This window comes from Equus asinus, chromosome 7 (genome assembly GCF_041296235.1).
Source record: "Equus asinus isolate D_3611 breed Donkey chromosome 7, EquAss-T2T_v2, whole genome shotgun sequence".
In the NCBI taxonomy this organism is placed as follows: Eukaryota; Metazoa; Chordata; class Mammalia; order Perissodactyla; family Equidae; genus Equus; species Equus asinus.
Window position 1 is genome coordinate 62,619,502 of NC_091796.1, and position 15,362 is coordinate 62,634,863.

Below are 15,362 nucleotides of genomic sequence, written 5' to 3' on the forward strand. Positions count from 1 at the left end.
TTTCTAATGTTAAACTAACCCTGCATTCCTAGTTATGTTGTATAATCCTGTTATATGTTGCTGGATTCAGTTTGTTGAGGTATTTTCAATCTATATTCGTAAGGGATCCTGGTCTGTAGTTTTTTTCCATGTGATATCTCTGTCTGTTTTGGAATTGGCAATACTGGTCTCATAGAATGAACTGGAAGTATCCCTTCCTCTTTTCTCTTTTTTGGAAGAGTCTGTGAAGGATAGGTATTAATTCTTTGAATATTTGGTGTAAGTCGTCTGGGCCTGGGCTTTTCTTTTTGGGAAGTCTGAAAATTGCTATTTTTATCTCTTTACTTGTTATAAGAATATTCAGATTTTCTATTTCTTCTTGATTAATTTTCAGTAATTTGTGTCTTTTTAGGGATTTCATGCAAGCTATCTAATTTATCCGCATACAATTTTCATAGTATTCCCTTAGAATCTTTTTGATTTCTCTAAGATCAGTGCTGATGTACCCTCTCTCATTCCAGTTTTAGTAACTGAATCTTCTCTTTTTCATGGTGTGTCTAGCTAAAAGTGTGTCAGGTTCGTATATCTTATTGACCACACTTTAAATTGCTAATGTTTAAACTTATTTCATTTCCAACACTTTTTGCTTTACTTCCTTGTATTATTGTTCATAATTTCTTGTTCATTTGCGATCTTTTTTCATTTGTCGTTTTGAGCATCTTGAACTTATTTACTTAGGAATATTTGTCAGTATTCTTTGTAGTTTAAATTTCATCAGGGTGACTTCTTCCTCCAGCGGCTGATTTTACTTGCTGTCTTTCTTAGCCTTTGGTTTCTGTATGTGGTTTTGAATTTTGATTTTCAGGCACACTGAGTGGGAGGACCTTGTTTTCTCATTCTGTGTGTGCCCACTTTCTCCTGGCTTTTTGGTTTTGTGGTCACCCCTGCCTGGTTCCCTGGGGCCCACGTCCTGGTCAGGAGTGCGTGTTGCCCTTCCTGCCTTCTTAGACTCACTGCTGTCACCCGGAGCTCTATGCATTTGTGGTGGAAGTTCCACTCAGCTCCCATTTGTGGTTGGTGGAACCTCTCGCCATCTCCTGTCTTGAATGGGTACAACTGGCTGCAGCGCCCATCTCATGTCGACCCCTGGGCTCCGGGCTTCCTCTGCCTTTTCCTTCCTCTGGAGCCCAGTGGACTGAAGGTTTTAGCCTCGCTTGTCACTTTCTTTCTGATTTGCTGCAGGTTTACAAGGGTTATTCAGTGTATATTTTAAAGGCTTTGTTCTTTGTTTACAGCAAAGGGGTATCACAAAGCAAGGCTATTCCACGCCATCTTGGCAGGAAGTTCTCTAGAGTGAACTTTTGGAAACTTAGCTTGCTCAAGTTTGGAGACCTCAGTATGGAACAAACCTCTTAAGAGATACTGTGTTCTAAGGAGATAGAAAATATTTATCTATGTTACCCATTTTTGAATGGAGTGTAAAATGTCAAATATTGTTCTAGAAAGAATTCAGATAGGTAAGCCCTAAGATAAACTTACCAGACTTATTACAGTGCTGATATTCCCTGAGGCTTGTCTCTCTGGACTGCTGCTGTGACTGTGTGTGTGAGAGAGAGAGGGAGGGAGGGAGAGAGGGAGAGAAGGAAAAGGAATATGCTTCTGATTGTCTGATTTTTATTATAGCTGGACTGGCCATGGAAAGGACTCAAATTGAAGATATATCTAGGGAGGTGCCTGTTGATAACACTTCCGGTTTCAGACAACCCTGTGTGATACCCTTTGGACCCTGAATATTGGGACTTCCTGTGCTGTGCTCATAAGGCATTATGTAAGACACATGAGGGCACAGTAAGTACAGTTTTAACTGTAATTTGTTAAGATTTTACAATAAATAATAAGGGTAAGATGAAAAACCGAGGGGCGTGGGCGGCTCCCGACTCGACTAAAGCGGGCGGCGGGGGCTTGGAGGAGGGTGGGGAGCGCGGCCGCCTGTGCTCGTTTGTTCTGTAATCTTGGGCAGGTTACTTATCCCGTCGGTGTTTCCTCGTCTGTGACATGGGGGTGATAATGGTGAGAAAGCGTTTTTTTATCATAAGCATTAATAAATATCAGTTGAAAGTCTGTATGTAGAGGGATTATGGCTATGCCAGGTGCGTATGAATACCCAGGTAACATTAGCTATTATTATTACTATAACTAAGCAGGAGCAATAATTTGTGCAGACGTTATCAAAATGCATTCATTTGTAATTATTTATTAATTTGTTCAAACACCCACTACTAGGTATGATTAACATCGAGTACCAACTGGGTGAATACATTTTAGCCTAGTGACACTTGTGAAGTAGCGGGAAATCAATGCAATGGTCAGACATTTGTATTTGATATTTTGGTGCTAAATTCACTTTAAATCCTCTGCAACACCCTAGAAGCGGCTAGAACTCAGCTCTGTGGGGCGTGCACTTCCTTCCACGAACACTATGTGAATGGCCATTTGTAATTCTTTAATGGCATCATCATGTTTCTTGTTAATTTACGTACGTTTCTTAGCCGTACAGTGGCCATAAGATTTATTGTTTAAACTGGAACAATTTTAGGAGCGAAAGGCAGTGCTATAAATAATTACGCCAGGATGGGAGGCGTAAGGCAGCACTACCCTTGGTTAGATAGGGCACGTGGCTACTTTAGTTGTCTCCCTTGCTAGAATGTCTGATGAGTCATCCTTATATTCTGAAAGTAACTTGATGATAATAGGTGATCAATAAATATTTTTTGAAAGAAATACCAAATAGCAACTGGACATAGGCAAACAGTGAATTATTTTTGCTGTTTATAAAGTCCTTTAATTTGAAGTATTGAAACTGTTCATTTGCTTTCCAAATAACACTCTAATTCATCTGTTTAATTAGGAGGTCAGTAAGACAAGTATCTGGCAATGTGCAGACACGAAATTCTACTAACCATGGAGGAAAGTCAAACTGACTAAGAGGATTAACTTGACATAGCAGTGTACTATTTCCAAATTTTCTGCAGAAATACAAATCATTTACATATACTTACCTGTCTTGTTTTTTTAAATGTAAAATACTATTTCGAAAGTTCTTTAATTAAAACCGCTTGAAATAACTTGTGTGTCATCTGATGCTATTCTTCCTTGGCTCGAAAATTGTTTTATTTCTTCAAAACTCAGCAAGGAGGCGTGTGGCTGATGTAACATTTGGAACCCTCACATATCAGGGACAATAGGAATAATCCATGTATTTCGTACTGTGCCAAGGATATCTGGTGAAATTTATATCAAAACAAGCATCCTATTTGTTTGGTTAGAATATGTCCTGCAAATTGACATGTGAAAGGATTACGTAAAACCTCCCTGTGTGTCTGTTTTTCTGAGTGTCAGCCTGTCTACCACCTATCTGTCTATGTATCTGTCTGTCTATGTATCTATCTATGTATCTGTCTGTCTATGTATCTGTCTGTCTATCTATCATCTGTCTACGTATCATCCATCTCCTTTGTATTGTATTTGATGGAGTATTGTATCTGATTCCTTTTTGTCTAGTGGCAATATCTTATACGGCCTGTTAAGTACCTTTTATATTTTTGCTTTATTATTTCTAAATCTAAAGGGAATCCACTTGTTGCTAAACTGTACTTTGAAACTTCTCTTCAGTGTAAAAAATTTTCATCTTTTTTCCAATACATAATAGTATAAATTCAGGCTTTCTTGTTTTGTCTTTTTTTTTAAACAATCAGAGTTATTGAGATAATTACCAGGGACTAGCAATGCAGATCACTTTGATGGCCAGGAGAAAGGCTTCAGTAGCCAGATGATTTTAGTCTGACAAGCTATGGGGCGTTGTTAGTTGTGAAATGCAAGCCAGCCTCGCAGTGCTGAGGTCTCGTGCAGGAAGACTTTGCTAAAGGACCAGTCGAAACTGTTTGTTTGCGTAATGTTCAGGGTATTACTGGGAGCTAGGAATGATAAATTGTATTCACGCCCTACAAAATGAATGGAACGTTAGCGAATTTAGTGTAAGTCCCTGTCTTAAGGACATAAATACCATCTGACTGGAAGCAGACAGATAATGAGGAAGTGTTTTTGTTTGTTTTGGGTATTTTGGTATATGAAAGAAAAAGAAGGAGTTGTTGAGTTCGAGAAGTACGCTCACTCTAGTCGTGCAGCATTCTAGAAGGAGTAATGTGTAGATCGAGACTAATAGCCGTTGAACTTACGGGGTTTGAGGCTTCTTTGTAATTCAGAAACATGCTTTTGCAGTTCCCAGCGATGGATACTCACTGAGAGTCCACTGTGAGCTGGTCCCTGTAGACAAGGGTCAGTAACTCACACGTGCCGGAGTCAGGAAGCCTGCAGCCTCCTAAGGGAAGACATATCTGCAAATAAAAAATAGAGTACAGAGTGCTGAATGCTGTGGCAAAGACAAACACAGGTACTGTGAGTTTTAGGTAAGACACACCCACCCACTGGGAGCAGGAGGTAAGCAAGGAAGGCTTTTCTCAAGGGGAGGAAGTCCCTTTTAGTTGAGTCATGAAGGATGGGTAAGAACTAGAGAGGCTGAAAGAGGGCGAGGTGGGCGGTGGGAGGGTGTTCCCAGCTTGAGGGGCCAGCGGCAGTGTGGGCTGAGAAGCAGCAGGCACGTGGTGTTCCGGACTGCAAGGCCTGTGGACTGACTGGAGCAGAAGATCGGAGGTGGTCAGAGTCAACAGCAGTACAGGCAGAAGATGAATTCAGGACATTTCAGTGGCCCGCCCAGTGGCGCAGCGATTAAGTGTGCATGTTCTGCTTCAGTGGCCTGGGGTTCACGGGATGGAGGTAATTGATTATTATCCAGTAAGGGATGGAGATTATGGCCTGTCGGGGGTGTTATTTGTCAGGGTTCTCCAGAGAAGCAGAACCAATAGGAGTCGTTGACAGTTCTGTGACAGTGTCTATTCACAATCTGTTCCTACTTGATAATGATCAATTAACATATACATATATATTATGTATATTTTGTATACAAGGAGAGAGAGATTGATTTGAAGGAGTTGACTCATGCAGTTGTTTGGGCTGACAAGTCTGAAATGGACAGGCAGATTGGCAGGCTGGAGACCCTGAAGAGACTTGTTGCAGTCTCGAGTCCAAAGGCATTCTGGAGCAGAATTCTCTCTTCCTGGGAAGAGGTCAGTCTTTTTTCTCATAAGGCCTTCAACTGATTGGATGAGGCCCAGCCACATTATGGAGGGTAATCTGCTTTATTCAAAGTCTACTGTTTAAATATTAATCACATCTAAAAAATACCTTACAGTACATCTCAGCAGCTGGAGGGCATAATCATGCATCACGCCTCTAGTTACATGTGCTGTTTCCTTATAATAACTTTTTTTATTCCTGCAAATTTAAATGTGGGCAGAAGTGACCAGGAGACCTGCTTGGTGTCTGTATTGGGGTTAGTGGGCCATTGTTTGTGTTCTCATTAGTGATCTCATGGGCTCTCATCATTTATTTGGATGTGAGTTTTGAGGTCTTCGTGTGGGTGTGGTTATGCATTTCCACATTACACTGTTAATGAAGTGACACAATGTGATACGTGCTTTGGTTTGATGCCAGTTTAGGTGTGGGTTGATGAACTCCAGGCCTTCAGTGAAATGTGTCAAGTGACAGTCTGGTCCCTGGTTGGTTTTAAGATGTTAAATATAAGTCTGTGTCAAGCTACAGAGCTGTTTCCTCAGGATGAGCCTCACTGGGAGGTGGGTGGTTAACATGGGGCTGAGGCCCGGCTTCCTGGGTCCAGGCTGGTTTCATCCCTTAGACCAGTTCCTTGAGAGCTGTGTGCTCTAACTGTCCCCAGAGCACATGCTGTCGCAGAGGTTGCTTGGACCAGACTTGGGAAGGCCTGCACCTATCTCAAGTTATGTACGGATGCCGTTCTCAGCGTTTTTGGGTTGCGGTGGCATGCCTCCTGTGAAGAGGGTATATGATGTGTTCAAAGTTATTCTTAGTGGTTCTTCTGCTGGTCTCTGGACTAGCAGCATCAGCATCACCTGGGAGTTAGTTAGAAATGCAGATTCTTGTGCCCCACCCCAGACCGGCTGAATCAGACATTCTGGGGGTGGGGCTCAGCAAGCTATAGATTACCCAGCCCTCCAGGAGGGTCCCGTATACACTCATGCCTAAGAACCACGATCCTCGGGAAATAGCTGCACGAGTCTGACCTATTAACAGTGCTGTAGTTAATTGATAGTGGCTGCTGCAGAATTCTTAAATATTTTAGTTTAATATTTAACATCACTGTTCCTCTCCAAACATGTTTTCTGCCTTTCTTCAGTATCATTTCACTTCCCGCTGCTAAAATCATTACTGCACCTCCTCACTTCGCTTACCTTGCCCTAAACCCTGAATGTTTAACCTTCTGTCTTTCTGTATTGGCACAAATTTCAATTCTCTCTTAAAGCCCACTTGGTTTCTAATTTAATGCTAATGTTTTACCATGATTTGCACCCCTCGTTGGGATTTTCCCTTTTCTGAACTCCAGAAGCGCTCACCGCCTACATAGGTGCTGTTTTCATGTGGGGCCCTCGCTGCTGGATTACCACAAGTGTCTGTTCAGTGTTGTTCCTGGTGTCTAATGGCATCTCCATGCAAATGGATTTTTTTGATCAAGAGTAAAAAAATATTTCAAATCCATATTACTAATTTAAGTTTCGAGGTGTTTGGGACATGTAATTGTTTTAAAGGATGCTCACATAGGATAACTAGAAAGATGTGCATTCGGGATGAGTTCCACATGGCACTGTCAGTTTGGGGCTTGTTGCCAATGACAGTGTCCATCTTCATTAGTTGAATTTAATGGTTTAGTACAGTAATCAATTTAATACATCTGCGGCTGCATGCACTGTGGAGAGAAAGGGGTTCAGGCGCGTTTGAATTAAGTGATTAAAATCATGTTTGAATTTTGTGTGAAATATCAATAGCATCCTTTACTTTGCATGTTACCCTTAGGATGATACAGTGACATTTCCCGTCAGCCCAGCAAACTAGCGCTGGCAGGTTAAGCACGGGAAACGCCAGACTAATGGAGAGTTTGGTGCTTTCTGAACATCTGCTTTTGAGACAGTGATTTCATATCTTGAATATCTAATAATTTTTAGAGGCTGATAATATGTCAATGTATGTCTTCCTAGACTAATACTTTTATGTTTCTTCATAGAATTTAAAAAATACTTATTAATATTTTTCAATATACAATCACATAGTTAAAAAAAATCAAATAATATTGATAGGTATGAAAATAAGAAGTAAATTCTCTGCCGTAGTCACTCACCCACACACTAAACCCCCAAATCTTTTCCTAAAGGTGTGACCACTGTTTACGTTTTCTTGTTTTGATTCATATTTATATATGAATCAAAAACAAAAAGAGAAAGCTGAAAAACTCAAACTCTACATGCGCATAGACATTCATGATACACACATACACGCACACGCGTATCTCAAATGGGCCCGCACTCTCTTTCTTCTTGTATATCTTGCTTTTTTTGCTCTTAAGCGTTTGTATCTTGGAGATGCAGATGTTGTCATTAGTTTCAGTGGTGCATGGCATTCCATTCTGTGCTGAACTATGATTTATTTGAACAGTGCTCTTCTGTATACATTTAGATGATTTTTACTTTTTGACATGACACGCCATGTTACAACCAATGGTCTTATTCACATATCTTGTATGCTTTTGCAGTTGATTAATAGACAAAATCTTTTTTTTTTTTTTTTTTTATTAATGTTATGATGGATTACAAGCTTGTGAAATTTCAGTTGTACATTTTTGTTAGTCATGTTGTGGGTACACCACTTCAATAGACAAAATCTTATCAGTAGAATTGTACTAAAGAGTGTGTGCGTTTGACATTTTGATGAGCTGTTCGTATCATCCTCCAAAGAGGGGAGCCCAGTTCAGTCTTCTCTGACAGCGGCTGTGAGAGTGATTCTTTTCGTTAGGTTTTATTACACATCTTATGTCTTTGTGTACTAAACTCTGCCGGTGGATGAGCTTCTGTTCACCGCGCCGGGCTCCCAGTGCTGCTGCAGCCTTGCAGCCGGGCCCTGCCCCGCCCCGCCCCGGTGGTCTCCCTGATGCACCGTGCTTCCCACAGCGTCCAGCACACAGGCAGGTGTCATTTTGGGTGCCATTTGCTAGCCTTTTCCACCCACCACCTTTAGAATTGACTGGCAAAGTGTAGGCACATGATAATTGGGGAAACTAAGCATTTTTTTAAAGATAGTCATAGATATTTGGTGATTCATAGATATTTGGTGTGTATGTTGGTGTTCTAGGCACAAAACCCCAAACTATATGTAGGCTGTAAAATTTCAAATTTCCTACATAAAAATGCAAGTTTCCCAAATAAAAAAAGAAATTTTATTTGACTATATGAGAATAAACTATGTGGTGTCTGTGTATATAAAATATCTGATACTGAATAAACGTTAGGTTCCAGTCTTCTCCCCCTGAACCTCTTAAAATCTGTGAATCTACATCTAATTAGTGAATCATGAACTTTGAGAAATAGAAATATGAGACATTATTCATTCTCTACAGGATCTTAGAATGTGGCCGCGTGGAAGAGAACTGACTGCTGTGGAGGAGCGGAGGCAGCCGGTGCTCTCGGGCCAGTGCTCTCGGGCTGCTCAGCCTTCGGAGAAGGTGGGATCATTGCGCGGAGCTCGCGTTTGGCCTTGAAGGATGAAGAGCATCTAAGATGTCCATGTTTAATGCTTTATTTAATTTATTTAGTAACTAAAAATATTTATTTAATGCTGTTTTAGAAAACGGCTCTTAAATCCAGCCTGGTAAAATGCAATATGAGGGAATACAACTTAACTGCATTGTCACATCTGGGTACTCTCTCTGGGCAGCTGACCTTGAGAGAGAAGGAAGTTGAAGGGTCCCAGAGGGATCGTCCGGGCTGAGGAGGCAGCATGAGCAAAGGGACAGGGTTGGAAGCACATTTTATCATATGTGATATGTGACCAGATTATAATGACCTGGTAAGTTTTGTAGAATGAGCCCTGGACTGGGGGCCAGAATATTTGGACATTAGTCTTTGGCTCTCGTGATAATTAGCTCTGTGACCAGGGACGAGTCCTTCCCCATCCTGGGGCTCAGCTTCTTTGTCTATAGAACCAGGGTCTTAGGTTAGAAGATATTTAAGGGTCTTTCCATTTCAGTAAGTCTGGAATTTGGTACATAATGAGACAGTAAGATGACTGGGAGGTCAGCCTGACCAGGCTGAGAGGGTCTTGCCGGCAGAGCAGAGCGTGGTGTACTTGACGTTGTGGCTGCTGGATGTGGCACACCGACAGGAGGGGGCCGTGTTGGCTTCGATGAAGTCTTTTTAGTACTATCTTTAAGTAGATATTGAGAAAATGTTGAGGGTAGGATTATTTTAGTTCCTTGTCTTTCAGGAGTACTTCATTTATCATCTTGTTGCCCCACACATGCCTGATGACAGTTTGCATCAGCCAACAGAATTCATTTATATATAGAGGAAGCGTAGTAAGAAGATGTTATAAAGCTGTTTTAGATTTTGGTCCCTTTATTTTTCATATAAGTCTTAGCAAATACTGTTTTAAAACATACCTGGAATTTTGTTTTTATCCAGGTGTATTGAGGCTCACTGATCAAGAGACCACTGCCACTGAAGATCGTTTGTTATTCTCTTTTCCAGGAGGCCAGGGACATCACGCTGTGCCCAGGGATGCACCAGAGTTGGCCAGGAGGCAGCAGGAGCAAGGGAGAATGTGGGCACAAGCCTCATCGTGTTCTGTGGGAAGGAGTGGGCGAGGCAGGGGAGCAGACTTAGCATCGGCTGGTTTGGATAATTTCGGTGGTCCGGCTCTAAGGGCCGTCTTAATGGTCTGCCTGCCCCGGGATGCTTCAGGGCAGGAGAATAGTGTCCCAGAGTGCAGGTGTCTGGTAGAAAGACGTGAGAGGGGTGTGGACTCAGGCTTCATTGGTTTGCACATCAAGGGCATGATCACAGACAAGTTGTTTGCTGCCTCTAGGAATGAGCTCACTCTGAGAGGGCCAGTCCCTCCTCTGTCCACAAGCCGCTAAATGTCAAAGCATCATAAAATACAGAACATAAAAAACGTGAGTAATGCAAATACTATAGAGATGTCATTCAGAGACTGTAGCTATATTATTACTTGAACAAAATTGAGAGCATTTCCTCTCTGTCTGCATCTGAATTCCATGAGAGCAATGGCAAGTAATCTTTTCCTGTACTTTTATCTAGAAGGTTCATTTCATTTGTCTTTAGTTTGTATCCCACATTGAATCAGAGCAAAAAAGAATTTGAAAAGTGGACTTGAAACAGCAGGTGAAATTCAGATAGTGGTTTATCACTGGAGTTGTTAAACAGGCTTTCAGTGTTTCCTACAGTTCATGCAGCCAGTGGGTGTCACCCTCTGTTCTGATGGCAGAGGACCAGCAGGTGCCCGAAAGCCCTGGAGTGCTCCTGGAGTGCGGTCTGACGGTGAAGGGAAGGGTGGAGGCGTTGCCTGACAGTTCCAAGGTCATGGCTTGAAATCACCAAACACAAGTTGGTGGGTGAAAATCCTTTGTTTTGCTTCCTTGATTGGAATTCATAGACAGGGAAATGAAGACACTGATTAATTAGAAAACATCATTGTAACTTGTAGTATAAGTATATGATGCATCCATGGCCATCAGGAGGGAACAGAAATCAGGCCTTTTTGGTTATTTTCCCACCTCATAATCCTCTCTTCCGAAATGATGGATTTTAAATTGGCAGATGGAGAGGTACCATAGCAAAGACTTATTTTATGTTCCTTAAACCATTATCTCCCCCTTTCAGAGCACTGGGTTTTATTCCTAAAGCTTTATTTTCAGTTTTCAGAGCTAAAGTTTGAAACCTGAGAAATCACAGTAATGGTTTTATTTTTCTCCATTCATGTCTATTTCCTTAAGAGTTCTGTCTGGGAGGATAAAAGGGCTCATTTTTCCTTTTTTTAAAAAATTAATTCTCTATTCATTAATAGTGGTGTGGATTTATGAGCTTTATGAAAGCGTTAGCCCAGACAGAGGCAGAGGATGTTAGAGCCGCAGGAGCTCTGGGGAACGTGGAGTCCAAGTGCTTCATTTCACAGACCGGCGCAGTCGGGGCCAGAGGCTCGCTGTCATTTGTTCCAGTTTCGCAGCTCTTTATGGCAGGGTTGGCGTTTGGTCTTAGGTCACCAGACCCCAAATTCAGAATTCTTCCTGCTCTATCATATAGTATTAAATCCTTTTTTATTTGCAAAATTGTTCAAAGAATGAGGGCAGCATAGCATAAGAGAAATGTAAATTTATTTTGACGTGCAAAATTATCATCTTTCCTGTGTATGTCTACACATCTATAATCTTTATCCATCCAAAAGACATATGGACATAAGGAGCTTGAGTAATTTAACTCTTAAGGAAGAGGTAATGTCATTTTTGTGAGGAATACATTTCTTCTATCTAGGCAGAATTTCAATAGCAAATAAAGAAGGGTGAACCAAACACCCTAATCTACCAACTGAGTGACAGGCAGCATGTTCTGTATTCCTTTCTATATTTGAATGATACAGTGATTATAAAAATGCTTCAGGAGCTGTTGTGCTCATGTAATCAACTCTTTAAATACTATTTCTTGTTACTATTTCAGTTTTTGCAGTAGAACCTTTATGAGACGGAACTCATGTTGTTTTGAATTATGTAAATTTCACGTGTCGAGTGGGTAAAGGGGGATGAAATTGGGGTAAAGAGCTACCCTAGAAAATTAGACCCGATTCAGTTCATTGTTTCACATGCAGCACAAGAGAGGCAGATAGGATGGGTTCCTGCTCTCCCACCCCCACCCGCTCTATGGAGCAGCGGCCATGCGGCCCCGCCTGTGGCCCCCAGACCTTGAGTGGCGTCAGCTGGCTTGTTGGAAACTCATAATCTCAGGCCCCACCCCAGACCTACTGACTCAAGATCTGCATTTTAACAAGAGGCCCAGGTGATTTGTATGCATGTTACAGTTTGAGAAGCACTGGGTTATAGTACCTTTTATCAGGATGCTACTTTATTAGTTGCACGAAGATATCCATGGTAACTTTCAGTGTGTCATCTACCAGGCCCAAAAATACTATTCTTGAACCTTGCATTCGTGCCTTCATTCAGCAAATGTTTGTTGAGCTAGACTAGGTGCCAGACTATGTTCTGGGGATGAAGGGTAGTTAAGACATTGTCTCAGCAAGCTCATCAAGCAGGTGAGACCAATAGGATGGATGATGGCAGTCCAGTGCCAGAGGCCCAATAACAGAGATTAGCACAGGATATTTCCAGGCTTCAGAGGGTTACCCAACCTAGTGTGGGTGGAGTGGGGAGAAGGAAGTAGGATCAAAGAAAGCTTCCTGAGTTAACTCCTAAAGGATAAGTAGATGTGTATTTGTTTTCTATTGCTGCATAACAAATTACCACAAACTTAGTGGATTAAAACCCCCCTTTTCTGTTACCTCAGATTTTCTGTAGGTCAGGTGTCCAGGCTTAAAGGGATTCTCTGCTCAGGGTCTCAAAAGGTAAAATCAGAGTGTTGGCTTGGCTGAGTTCCTTTTGGAGCTCAGTGGTCTCTTCCAAGCTCATCTGATTTTCAGCAGAATCCAGTTTGTTGTGGTTGTAGGACTGAGGTTCCCGTTTTCTCTGGCTGTCAAACAGGGGCCACTCTTGGCTCCAAGAGGCTCTGCAGTTGTTTGCCATGTGGCCCTCTTACAGCATGCCATCACATTTTCAAGGCCAGCAGAGATTCTGGCTCCAATCAGTTGAGTTGGTGTCATATTGTGATACAATCAAGGGAGGGACTGTCCCATCACTTTTGCTGTATTCGGTGATCTAGAGGGAAGTGACAGGTTCCACCCCACTCAGGGGAGGGGATTCTATCAGGGGTCGTCTGAGAATCCTGCCCACAGCAAGGAAATTAGCTGGTGGAGGAGGGAGTGTGGATGAAAGAAACTACAGAGCGAGTTCAGGGAACTTTGGGTGGGAGGTAAAAAGAGCTTTAGAATATAAAATGATGAACTCCCTTTGGTAATTATTGAGTTTCGGGAGCTTGTAGAGGGTCTGGATGAAGCTGTGCAGTGGGACTTTGGATCCACTTGTTTGAAACTTGACGGAGGGAGGTGGAGATCCATCAGTCATCATGCTGTGAGATTGAAAGTGGACTGAATGGCGTAGGGTGCGTGGGTAGGCTGTGGCCAGATGGAAGCCCTGGAAGAGCAGCAGTGACGGTCGAGCACGGGAAGAGGCCTGGGCAGGGAAGGCAAAGGTGAGCCCAAGGCTGCGACGCAGGGGAAGAGCGAGGGCAGTGTCGTCACAGTCAGGCCGTGAGAATGCGATGAGGAGGAGGGAACGGCAGAGGACGCCCTCTAATCAGCCACTCAGCAGAGAGTCAGTGCCTAGCAAATGATGGGTAGTCAGCGCCCAACCATTGGATGTTGTATTTTATTTGCACCCTTAAAACTCAGCAGAGTTCCTGGCGTATAATAATTGCTCAATAAATGTTTTTTAAATAGGTAATTAATTCAGTTAGGGTTTTAAGGTTCTTCTTTACTCTCTCCTCAGAATTCTTCTTTGATCAGAGATTTGTTCATTTGAGATGATTTTTCACTTGGTAAACACAAGTAGGCCAGCTAACAGTTTCTATTGAATCTGGATACAGTCTTAACAATTTGAAACCTGGCAACATACCTGTGATAGCTACCACGGAGAGTCTACCACGTGTGTGTAATAAGGCTTCACCCGAGGATCTCTAATCCTTAAAATGATCCAGGAAAGAAGTTATGATTATCTCCAAGTCACAGGTTAGGAAACTAAGGTTCAGAGAGGTTAAATCACTTGCCCAATGTCACACAGCTATAGGGGGAGCGGGGGTTTGAGCCCTCAGCTGTCTGGTTTTAAAACCTGTACAGAGAACTCTCTTATTGTATATAAAACACTAAATAGCCTAGGAATCATATTAAAACATAAGGCTGTAATAAGAAAACAGTGTGGTACTGGTACTTGAATAGAGAGACAAACTAAAGAAACAGAAGAGAAAAGCCATAAGTAGGAGCAAATGCACATGGCAGTTTAGTATGTGGTTCACACGTCTTAGACTGGTGGGGAGGACGAGGGCCATTCAGTAGGTGGTCTTGGGACAGGTGAATAGCCACCTGGGCAAAGATATTGTGTCTTTACTTCATACCATGTCCTGGGACAGATTCAGATTTATCAAAGATTTAAATGTAAGAAAGAAACCGTAAGTGTAACAGACACAAACAAAGGAGAAGGCTTTATGATCTGGGAGTGGAGAAGCATTTTCCAACTATTACTCAAATCTAAAAGCCATAAAAGAAAAGTTTGATAATTTCATTTTTTAAAATAAACAACAAAAATTTCTGCATATTAAAGAAGATCATAAGAAAAGTAAAAAAGAGAAATCACAAACTGGGAGAAAATAGTTCATCTCATATTGTAGACAAAGGACTAATCTTCCTAATTTATCAAGACCAAAAGATGAATAATCATTCCAACAGAAAAGTGGACCAAAGATATAAAGAGACATTTCACAGAGAAGGAAATACAAATGGCTTTTAAATATGCAAAGTGATCTTTAACTTCCTCATAATGAAACAGATGTAAATTAAAACTATAGTGAGAGACCATTTTTCAGTCATCTTGGCAAGACTCCAAAAATTTGTTGGCAAGGCTATGCGGAAACAGGCCCTGGCCCGAGGCATTTGGCACTGTTGACGGGCACCTTGTGTGGGGCCCGCTGTGGTGGTATTTATCTGCAGGAAAACATGTCTGCTTGGGCCCGCACTTCCACTTCTGAAAAGTCATTCTGTGATCGCCTTGCACATATGCAAGATGAAATGTGTGCTCCTTTTTCACTGCAGCATTATATGATTGGAAAAAAGATTGGAAACAACCTAAACATGCAAAAATATGGAACCAGTTAAATAAATTATGAAATATCCATTCAGGGTAATACTGTGCAGCTGTGAAAACAAGAACAACAATGCTCTTTATAACCTGATGAAGATCTCCAAGGTATTTTGCTAAGTGAAAAGAGAGTCAGAAAACAGAATTATGATGTGCTACCTTTTGTGCATGAGAACAAACATAAGAATATATATTCACATTTCTTTGTATTCTTATAACAACCACTTTGCATGGGTGAGTTAGACTAACAGGGATCACTGGATGGGGGTACTATGAATTGGCGGATGGGGGAGGGCAGGTGGGAAAGTTGTCACTGGATTATTTGTTTGTATGTATATTTTTTTCCTTGAACCATATGAACTCAAAAGATAAAAGG

At 41.7% G+C, this 15,362-nt stretch overlaps 1 protein-coding gene across 1 annotated transcript in view; it reads left to right on the plus strand.

The window, feature by feature from the left end:
• Window positions 1-15,362, plus strand: part of L3MBTL4 (L3MBTL histone methyl-lysine binding protein 4) — a 469,197-nt gene that overhangs the window by 106,438 nt on the left and 347,397 nt on the right. Inside the window, 3 exon segments of the mRNA XM_070514531.1 lie at window positions 1,663-1,827; window positions 8,576-8,680; window positions 9,705-10,584. The gene's annotated coding sequence lies outside the window, so the exon portion shown is untranslated.